This window comes from Falco peregrinus, chromosome Z, assembly GCF_023634155.1.
Source record: "Falco peregrinus isolate bFalPer1 chromosome Z, bFalPer1.pri, whole genome shotgun sequence".
Taxonomy (NCBI): Eukaryota; Metazoa; Chordata; class Aves; order Falconiformes; family Falconidae; genus Falco; species Falco peregrinus.
Window position 1 is genome coordinate 52394700 of NC_073739.1, and position 9804 is coordinate 52404503.

Here is a 9804-nt window from a genome sequence, read left to right on the forward strand (position 1 = left end):
TTCCATCCACAGTATTTTTCTATTTATAGCTTAGTGCTAAATTGCTGGCTTCATGATGCAGCAAAGAGATCAATAATGGAATAACAGCTCTTCTATTGCTCAATTAAGTTTGCTACATGGATATTAATGTAAATATGGATCTTGTAAGAGAATTCTGTTGACTAATCATTTGTAGTATAATAATAAAAATCATACAAATGAAAGTTCCTAAAGAAAAAATAACAGAAGAAATACAAGGAGGACAAAAAAAGTTGCAATAAAAAATATCTGCATGGGATATACATATCCTGACACAATGAATTAATTGCTCATTTCTGGTTTTTGCTTTTTTTTTTTCTTTTTCTTTTTCTTTTCCATTTCTCCTTAGTTCACTATGCAGCACTAAAAAAGAAACTTAAGAACAACATTGCTGGATTATAGTTTGGTGTGATATGAAGAATTGTCTACCACCCTTGAGTCCATTTTGCCAAAAGAAATACAAAATTATTTGTTTAGGTCTTTAACACCTGTTTGTTTGTGTTCATTTTTATAGATAAAAAAAATGTTATTCACTGGTGTTAATACTCTTTGGTTTTCCATGTATATTTGATAAATAAGGATGCTAGATGCTTTTATACCTAGTGTAAACTCATGCTGCATTTCTTCTGCCTAGAAAACCAGATTGTATTACTAAGTGAATCACTTAATGGAGAAAAAAGAACCAAATGAATATGGTTTTGCAAAGTCTTTGGTGAGTTAGGTAAATATTAAAATGCTTGACATTTATGAAATGGGGAACAACAGTAGCTTTGTGTTCTCCCTGAAGTAAAGGTAACAGGGAGGCTTCTAGTTCAAAATTTAAGCTTTCTTTTCTTAAGGAAATGAGATAACTTTTTAAAATAAATTATAAAAAAGCATACGCACAAGACATAGTCGGGAGAAGAAAAGGTGAAAGGGAACTTTGGTTATGTTTCTGTTTTGTTTTGTTTTCTTCTTAAAATGTTTTGTGGAGCTTTTGTAAGTCACACATGAGCAAGCCATCTCTGCAGTCTTAGATGGTTCTCATACCAAGCTGAGAATGGATTATAGGGATCTGGACTTTTTTATCTGACCAGTAGCCCATGTAGTGAGGCCCTTTAACTAGATAGACAACTGCTTCTAAAGGAATTACTTGTGTAAGTTTACTATATTAAATAAAACATCATGATCTTTGGCAAAACAGGAAAACTGATAATGCATGTGATGGGCTTAGAAGCTGTTCCATTAGAAGCTGTTCCATCTAACAGGTGAGGTTATTTAACAGAGATCAAGTAATGCCAGTGACAGTTAGAAATGCAGTATAAGGTCTTTGAAAATTACACAAAGCAACCTGATTTTCTATGTATTTGTATTGAATAACTGGAAAGGGCTAAGAGGGAAGACATCATCCCATCCTCACCCCTTTCTGAAACAGAGACTAACTTTGTGGTGTAATAGTGCAAAAATGAAATGGAATTTCTCATTAAAGGACTGACATCGCGCAACCTCTGTGTGCTGAAATTGAGTATCACACTATTACTACTACTTGTATTTCTCTCACTATTGCCTGGTTTCTCAGTTCTCTTCCCGTTGAAAAGTCTGTCCTTGTGTGAGTGTCAAGTCCATCGAGTGAGTTTTCTGCAGCATTATATTCCACTTCAATAAATAACTTATTTCTTGTAAGTGCCACATTTCTAAATACCTAAAATCTATTCACCAACTAATGATTATTTTGTTTCATTAAGCAAAGGAGACACAGGTAATTATCTCTTCCTAATTATCTATAAAAGCAGGAACATATTACCAGTTACCTTGGACTGAAACAAAACAACTATTTAATTGTGTTCAGAGCAGAATACTGTGCAGTACAAAGTAGAAACTATTGTGTCAGGTACTTCAGTCATACCTAAGCAGACGGGAAATTCCCATTCTATATTTGATGTTATCTTTTTGGTGAACAGCTCCAAGGAATTCTTCCTGGTCATAGATAAGTAACAAGTCAATTTTATACGTGGCTTCAAAGGACAGCGTCTAAAACCTCTAGTTCACTTCTGACTCAGAGGAATGTCAACAATAGTGCTGTAAGTTTCCTATTCGAAGTCCCAGCACAGTGCAAGTCTGCTTAGCATATGAAATTCAGTGGGTTAGTGACTTGAGGTGACAAAACTATTTGCCATAATTTATTATGTGGCATGCAGGTTTTAACACTTCATGCAACAGTGCTTTGCAGAAGTTTGAAGGGCATCATTTTTGCAAATCTAGAGTGAGAAGACACCAAAGGGAGACAATGTTTAATGATACCCTGGTTCTGAACCGACAAATCATATAAAGCCATAAGGTTATGAAGCAAGATTGACTGTGTTAACAAGAAGGCTAAATCCATTGCTTCCACCCTGAAGGTCTTGTAATTGAACAGTAATTCTAAGATAGAATGATTCCCTGAGGCAGAAGACCAAGGGATAAGCACCATCTTTATCTTGAACATAAGTAACAGTGCTAGTATCAAAGACATCTTGACACTTTACCAAATGCTCCTGCTGTTGAAAACTGTTAGTACACACATACTTTTTTTCAATCATCAGAGACTAGCAACAAAGATTCTTACAGATCTCAAATGCTATTTAATATTATATTCCAGCAACTCAAATTGTCTTTAGCAACTCATCATCTAGCAAACGTGATTATTACCTCTTATGTATGAGTGGTTACTCACTGGTAGTTTCTGTGATGAAAAGTCTTAAAATTTTCTCAGATCTGTTTCCAGGTGCCACGGTCATAGAGCTTTAATAGTAAAACAAAAAATTTACACATGAAAATATGCTTGTAAATTAGTGGTATTTTCCCTTCTTCTCTTTCATAAGAGAACATTAGTGTTTTGCACTAGCTACTGTTTTGCCAGTGAGATGAATAAATTTCCAAGTTACCGCTGTGGGCCTCCCTCACCAATTTGCACTAACCAGGATCCAAAGATACTAATCCGTGTGTCCATGCAGGCCTCTGTTTCACTGCTGACACTACGAAAAAGGATGACAGCTAAGATGAATTGTGGAGATGGCTTTGCTTTAACACATATTTCTGTCTTCAAAGAACAGGACTGACAGTATCAGCATTTTTCACTTAAGTTACTGTGCAGCACTCTTATTAAAACATTTTCAATCATTACAAGCCAAAGCAAGATCAGAGCTATTGACCTAGTAGTAATGGAAGACTGTATTGCTACTCAATTTAACAAACACTCTTCACCCATAAGCAGACCTCAGCACATACAATTGAATCTGATCAACCCCTCCAAGTTATCTTTACAATAAAAATATTCTTCAGGTTTGCCATCCTGTGAATAACCCTGTGACACTCATTGATCAGGTCTTATGGTCAAAATGTATGCCAGGTTTGGAATTTTCTTCCCTTGATGAGCAGAATCTTCTTTCATATTTGTATTTTAGGGGGAAAATTTGGCCAGAGGATGTTAAATAATCCTTTTTCACAGATGATTGTTCTCAAGATTAGCGTTCTGACAAGTAATGTTATCAGCTAAGTTACTGAACCTGTCTGAACAGAAAGATCCTGTGGGACTGTGAGTATGGGAAAGATATCCTTAACCCCTCTGCATTAATTCTGAATAAAACAAGTTGGAACCTTAGAAATATGACACTGTAAGTGAATAATAATAGTATGCTTTCTCATAATGTCATGCCATGTTTTCTTGCAGTCCATGACGTTTGGGGTTTTTTTTTTGTCTAAATTTACAAGATTATATTTCTGACTGAACTTCATAACGTGAATATTTTACTTTCCCAGATTTTGCAGTAACACTGCTTTTTTCTTTTCTGTATTGGTATTGCAATAGAAATTTGTTTATTTTCTCCATCCTTTATAGCTCCTGGTTAGAAAAACACATACCTGTTATTTCTTGTGCTGTGGCATGTAGTCTGCCGTAAAAACTGTGCTGGGAGACTTTGAAAGTATGGAAGTTTTTAGTATTTTCCTGTTACAACTTTATTTTTATTGTTTGATCACTTGCAGAATGATTGAGTTTTACTCTGAAATATTTTCTGAAGAATATTTGAAGTTATCAAGTTAACTAAAGGTATTTAATATATCAAAATAAATCAAAACCAATGTGTGAACATAGAAATAAGTTACAAGGATCTGACATTGATTTAGAAACCCAAATATGAAACATTTTGTGCTAATTGGGATAAATGTAAAGACAAGATCAACAAGACAAAAGATGTTGCAGCATTCAGGAATGAGGGAAATTAATGATAATTTTCAAATCTCATCAAGATACTTTTGGCTTTGTGGCTGCAGGAAACCAATGAGATATGTGACTTCATGTCTTTTTTTTGCTTCTCTCTCCTGACAAGAACAGCCTGTTCTTATCTGAGCTCCTCTGTGGACACTCAGAAGAAGCTTCAAAGTCATGTCTAAGGAATTAATCTCCTTTGACCTGTTTTCTTACCCTGCAGAAATCTATTGTGATTTTAAGAATGATACCAACACGCACCACAGATGATCAGGTTTTCCCTTTCTTGCTTCCATCACTAAAACTCTAGCTTGTTATGTGAATAGTGTAATACAAATAGCAGTTTCCCAGCTTCACCACATGTCGGGAGAAGTTTTGCATCTTCTACATTTTCTGTGTGCTGACCTACATACTTGTTTCAGTGCAGTGAAAGCAAAACTGAAGAAAATAATTGTCAAGAGCAATAAAAATATCTTCACTCTCAGGAGAAATAAATGAATACCACAAGTTAGCTTAGTATTTTATTGCATTGCCTGATGTCCATCATACTATGCTATGCCATAAAAAAAAAACACCTTGGTTTTTGTCTGTGCTATTTGTGCCTCGTTTCACCTTTGACGTTCAAAAAAGGCACATGCCAAAAAATCTGTCCTCCCAAACACAGTCTCAATGGAGTCAGTAGGGGTTCAGGCAGATAGAGCAGCACATTTTCATGCACTGCACTGCTGGATCTGCAGACTGGAAATTCCCACAGGAAAGGAATTTATAAAGGTATGCTTCCTGAGGAAATAAAAAATATTTTATCTCAGCAAAACCTGCTTGCGTAATACATCTATAACAGTGCTGTGCTTTAATGGCAGCTGTGCGCTGAAAAAACTTTTAAGTGTTCTAAATTACCATTCAATAGGCTATAGGCTGCAACTATGATACTCATTGGTGGCACAGTTCACTTACACATATAGACTAGAGTATCTGTACTAAATATAACTAAAAATGGTAAAAGTACACTTTTGTTCGTACAGTTTAGAAAGAATAAAGGATCATGCAAAAATTCATAAAATGACCCAGAAGGACTACTAGAGTAATTTAATATAAAGAAAGATCATAACAAACATCTATTCAGGTGATGATAAGAACTTAAAGGGATCAATATACTAAGTTTTGTTGAGGAAAAATGACGTAGTCTGCAACTATTGGTGCACATATACAAAGTAGTTTTCTGAAAGGAGAAGGCACCCTTATCCCTATGAAAACAGTCTGAGCAGAGTATATACTGATTGTTGGACTTTTTTTAGGTCTTCCATCATTAAAACATCTGGGCACTTTCTCATACCATTTTCATCGGTTCCTACCCAATATTCTATTAGTTCACTGCCCAGTCTGTCATTACTTGCCTTGAAGTATAGAAGCTCTGTACTACTACTACTACTACTACTACTACTATTATTATTTTTTCAGTACTTGCCAGTTAGCATTTCCCACCCACAGACTTTTGCCCTGAATTTCCTGCCCTACAAAGGACTTTTTTCCTCAGACCTAGACTTGTCTGTCCACACCCGCACCAGGGCCTGCGTGTATGTTTCCAGTGCTGCACAGAACCTTGAGTACCTTAACCTGTGTAGCAGTAAGGGCCTTTCCATTTGCAAATCTTCAGCCAGACTTTCTTCTGCAGCTCCATAACTTTTTACCTAAGCTGCTGTGAGACTGTTTTCCAGAACTCCTGTGCAGTTCTTCTTCCACATTTTTCTTATGCTGTTTTTCTTGCACCTGTAAACCTCAATTCTCTCACTTTGGGGTTCTCATGCAGAGTAAATGTCACTGATCTGAGAACCACCCCTTTGTTCTTTCTCTTTTCCTACATCCTCTTTTTGTGGGGTTTAGTTAATATTAGAGAAACTCAAAACTTAGTGAATAACAACAAAGTAGTCATTTACATATGCAGTAAGGAGTATGTATGCAAGAGAGCTTAGCAGCCAATCAGCACATAATACTCGTGACTGATTAAGCATACTATAATCCAGACTAGTACCATTGTAAGCAGGAAAAACCCAACTGAATATGTCCCCATAAAAATCATACAGTAGTATAAAAAAGTGTGGTAAAAGTCAACATTCCCATCACTTTCAGCTTTACCACCTGCTACACTGGAGGGGATGCACAGGGAAGAGATTACATCAGTGCTTGTCCTGACTTGTCATTGGGAAACATCCCTTTCACTTTCCTTTTGGGTTTTTTTGTTATTTTATTAGTTTTCCTAGAAGTAACTTTCACACTTAGGACTGATGGGTGTCATCAACAATGATTCTGATTCATCTGAGTAAAACTTTGTGCATTTAAGTCTGTCTCAGCATCTTTCATGTAACAGATATTCCACTAGTTTCATGCACCGTTATTAAAAGCAAATAAGCAGAGATTCTGGACTTACCTCAGTAGCAGGGAAACCCCCTGACAACTACCCTGCACTTGATCAAAGCCTGGTTTGCAATGGGCAAGCACAGAAAAACCTAAGAGTAGTAAAATGATGTGATTTATTCTTGCTTTCCACATGCAGACTACATCCAGTTGCAGAAGCTGATATCAAAAGTTTGTGTAAAGAACATTACAGGGGCGCCTCTCATGATTTGGCACACTCAGCTCTCACAGGCATCTGAGAAAACTCCAGCTGATGCTGCTGCCACTGGTAGAGTTTGAGAGTCACACTGCCATCCTACTCCCATCTGCTCTGGCAAACATTGCAGAGGATGCAGCAGGCAAACAGTATCCTAACAATAGGCCTCTAGCCTGAGATGAGGGGCCTCCACCTTTCAGTTATCCAGAGATACATTCCAAATTTATGCTGCTAATTCAGTAACTAAATATCTGACAAAAAAATGATGCTTCATGAAAGGTAGAATATGCATGGATGCAGATTATGATGTGTGGTTCCGATGATTTCACTGATCCTGATGATTCAGGTAGATACAAAATACTAGCTGTTCAGCTTACAAGACATTAGCCTATGCCGTGAAAGCTGTTGTCACACACTATGAGTTTGCAAATGTAGTTTATGTGGCAAGGTGCTGGTAGCGAAGGAGGGGGCTGTAGGGCTGGCCTCTGTAAGAAGAGGCCAGGGGCTGCCCTGTGCCAGACACAGCCCACTCCAGCCAGCTCCAGCTGACCCACCGAAGGGCACAGCTGAGCTGCTGGCACCTCTAGGAAAATCTGCTTGATAAAGGTTAAAAAAAAGCTTCTGCAGCAGCTGTGAGAGAGAGGTATGAGAAAAATGTGAAACAGCCCTGCAGACACCAAGGCCAGAGAAGAAGGAGGGTGAGGTGCACCAGGTGCCAGAGCAGAGATACCCCTGCAGCCCATGGAGAAGCCCATGGTGAAGCAGCTGGTTCTCAGGCAGCTCATGGAGAATCCTATGCCAGCAGAAGGTGGATGTACTCTGAAGGAAGCTACAGCTCATGGACACCCCGTGCATGAGCAAGCTTTTGGGCAGGAACTGAGGCTCATCAAGGACACACAATGGAGCAGTCTATTCTTAAAGGGCTTTACCCCATGGAAAGGACCCGTGCTGGAGCAGTTCTTGAAGAACTGCAGCCCATGGGGAGGACCCCACACTACAGCAGGAATAGTGTTAAGAAGGAGCAGCAGAGATGAAGCATCATGAACTGACTGCAAGCCCCATTCCCTATAGCCACTGTGCTGCTTGGGTGGGGAGGAAGTAGAAAAGTCAACAGTGATGCTAAATCTGGGAAAAGGTGAGAGTAGGGGAAAATGCTTTTTGTTTTGTCTTTGCTTCTCAATCTTGTCAACCCAAGAGTTTTTTCACCTTGTTTTCTCCCTTGTCCTGTTGATGAGGGGGAATGAGGGAGTGGTTGGGTGGGGGGTTGGCAGACAGCCAAAGTAAAATCCACCACAGCAATATATCAAAAAATTTTATCTCCCCTTTAATGAAGAATCATTCCTTGTCAAGGCAGTAACAGTAACACTGTTTGAGAACTGATGAAAGTAAACCCCTTTACTACCAGTCATGTACCAAACACCTAGTGTACCATGAGCTGACAATTTTATGCTTGCTGGATATTAAATCTGACAGAAGACAGTCCCCTTTCTAATCATAGATGAAGTAGAAGTGGAAAGTTGAATGACAGAGTTGCAATTTGCAGATGATGAGGGCAGTCATCTGCTCAGTGTTTGGTAGAGCTCTCATGCTGATCATCCAACATGAAATAGGATATAAGCTCTGTACAGATCCCTCAGAAGATTTTCTTTTCCATGTTTAAGCTTTCCATTCATGGTGATCTTCCCAAAAGGTGTAGCTTAACTTTATGCTATCAGTTCTCATTCTTCTCATGAGCAAAGACATTGTAACAACACGTGATGAGGCAGGTGACAAGCCTGTCCTGGACTGTTTCCACATGTGTTGACTACCCTGTCTGTCAAACAAAACATAGCCCGCTGTGGGTACAAGGTGCTTTCACAAGGATGGAACACCTGGGATCTTTCAGAGATCCCACCTGCTAGTCCGGTCACCCATAGTGACCACCTACTAGCTCTTGTAGCTCGAGATCAAAAAAACAAAAGGCTTCCAGTATGTAGCCAGTGTAGGGAGGATGGCTTGTCAGCAGGCCATATATCATACAATACCATTTTAAAGTACCAAAAAAATATTGTTATCTGACTGGGTAATTTATGCCTTGAAGCCACATATCACATGTGATTTACTGGGTCTGAACATCCAGAAGTATACGGCTCCACTATTACTAATCCTCAGATGATGGTCTGAAAGAGATTCTGTACACTTTAGCAGAAGATTGAATTATAGTTATCCTTTCTAATCTAAGTAAATTTTGATGACTTCTAAACATATTGGCCATTATTGTTCAACTATGTTACACACTATGCCAATACATCACAAGTCAGACTATCCATTATTCTGTTTATCTATGTTTTAACAATCTTTGGAATAAGGAATAATCTGAGGAGAAATTAAATGAATCTAACCAATAGCAACTAGATGTAATGTGTTCTTTACCAGTTAAGTGGCTAGAAAAGTACTTAGTGGGACCTGTATGGAGTAGTCAAATATTGTAGAAAGGCCTCTGTGTGTGCATTAAAGGAGTGAGGAAGGAAAACTACAAATCTCCGTTATCACTTCTTTAAATAACTGAATACACAGAACTAAAAAAGCAGACAGAAAAAGACAAGAAAAAATGGCATTTATATGCAAAATTATGTCTGCATACAAATGTATAGGGCCAGTATGTAGAAAAATTGACAGTTTCCAGAAAAAGAAAGTCTGAAGAAGTGTCTTTTTAACAAAAGAAAAAGAACAAAGTGAAACAGTTATTCAATAAAACAGTTATTTTATCAAAAGAAGTTGACAATTTCTTTAAAAGCATTCTATTCTGACAAATTTGAATTAAAAAAGAAACGCCTGTATGTGAAAATTTAGACATTCATTCCCTAAATGATAGGATGTAGTCATTTTAGTCTCAAATGCAATACCTCCTAACATTCCACTTCCTTCATAAACCATTTTTTTTCAGTTCCATGTAGAATTTTAATCACCTCTG